We start from the raw sequence: 2,035 nt of genomic DNA, 5'->3' as shown, positions 1-2,035 counted from the left end.
AAGTATGGGATTGAAGGTGAATTAGTGCTTTGGATCAGAAATTGGCTAGCTGAAAGAAGACAGAGGGTGGTGGTTGATGGTAAATGTTCATCCTGGAGTTTAGTTACTAGTGGTGTACCGCAAGGATCTGTTTTGGGGCCACTGCTGTTTGTCATTTTTATAAATTACCTGGATGAGGGTGTAGAAGGGTGGGTTAGTAAATTTGCGGATGACACGAAGGTCGGTGGAGTTGTGAATAGTGCCGAAGGATGTTGTAGGTTACAGAGGGACATAGATAGGCTGCAGAGCTGGGCTGAGAGATGGCAAATGGAGTTTAATGCGGAAAAGTGTGAGGTGATTCACTTGGGAAGGAGTAACAGGAATGCAGAGTACTGGGCTAATGGGAAGATTCTTGGTAGTGTAGATGAACAGAGAGATCTTGGTGTCCAGGTGCATAAATCCCTGAAGGTTGCTCCCCAGGTTAATGGAGCTGTTAAGAAGGCATATGGTGTGTTAGCTTTTATTAGCAGGGGGATCGAATTTAGGAGCCACGAGGTCATGCTGCAGCTGTACAGAACTCTGGTGCAGCCGCACCTGGAGTATTGCGTGCAGTCCTGGTCACCGCATTATAGGAAGGATGTGGAAGCTTTGGAAAAGGTGCAGAGGAGATTTACTAGGATGTTGTCTGGAGGGAAGGTCTTACGAGGAAAGGCTGAGGGACTTGAGGTTGCTTTCGTTAGAGAGAAGGAGGAGAAGAGGTGACTTAATAGAGACATACAAGATAATCAGAGCGTTGGACAGGGTGGATAGTGATAGCCTTTTTCCTCGGATGGTGATGGCAAACACGAGGGGACATAGCTTTAAGTTGAGGGGTGATAGATATAGGACAGATGTCAGAGGTAGTTTCTTTACACAGAGAGTAGTAGGGGCGTGGGACGCCCTGCCTGCAGCAGTAGTAGACTCTCCAACTTTAAGGGCATTTAAGTGGTCATTGGATAGACATATGGATGAAAATGGAATAGTGTAGGTCAGATGGTCGGCGCAACATCGAGGGCTGAAGGGCCTGTACTGCGCTGTAATGTTCTATGTTCTATGTTCTATTACACTCCATCCTTTCATCCCCCAATCATTTATCTCCACGATTAGCGACCTCATTTTTATATGTTGAAGACCAACAATCTGTTTCAGTTATTGCTGCACTAGATCCTGCCTCTGTTCATAAAACACTATAAACTGCCTCCATTGTTACTGCACTGCACGACATCTCGGTTTGTTCCACTAGGCCAGGTCTCTGCTTATGCTGCGTTTCACCTGATCTCAGTTTGTGCTGCACACGACCATTTCTATGTTTCTAATACAATAGGACCTGTCTTGACTCTACATCTAACCGCATGATGCCCATGCCCTGGAAATGTTTGATGGGACAGTACAGAGGGAAACTTTCTTCTTTGGCCTCCTTGTCTCGAGAGACAATGGATAAGCGCCTGGAGGTGATCAGTGGTTTGTGGAACAGCGCCTGGAGTGGCTATAAAGGCCATTCTAGAGTGACAGACTCTTCCACATGCGCTGCAGATAAAACTGGTTGTCGGGGCTGTTACACAGTGGGCTCCCTCCTTGAACTTCTGTCTTTTTTTCTGCCAACTGCTAAGTCTCTTCGACTCGCCACTCTTTAGCCCCGCCTTTATGGCTGTCCGCCAGCTCTGGTGATCACTGGCAACTGACTCCAATGATTGTCGTCAATGTCACAGGACTTCATGTCGCGTTTGCAGACGTCTTTAAAGTGGAGCCATGGACGGCCGGTGGGTCTAATACCAGTGACGAGCTCGCTGCACAATGTGTCCTTGGGGCTCCTGCCATCTTCCATGCGGTTCACATGGCCAAGCCATCTCAAGCGCCGCTGGCTCAGTAGGGTGTATATGCTGGGGATGTTGGCCATCTCGAGGACTTCTGCGCTGAAGATGAGGCCCTGCCAGCTGATGCCAAGATTCTACGGAGGCAGCGAAGATGGAATGAGTTGCGATGTCGCTCTTGGCTGACATAAGTTGTCCAGGTCTCG

This window comes from Heterodontus francisci, unplaced genomic scaffold, assembly GCF_036365525.1.
Source record: "Heterodontus francisci isolate sHetFra1 unplaced genomic scaffold, sHetFra1.hap1 HAP1_SCAFFOLD_483, whole genome shotgun sequence".
Classification (NCBI taxonomy): Eukaryota; Metazoa; Chordata; class Chondrichthyes; order Heterodontiformes; family Heterodontidae; genus Heterodontus; species Heterodontus francisci.
This window is presented reverse-complemented; position numbering follows the sequence as displayed.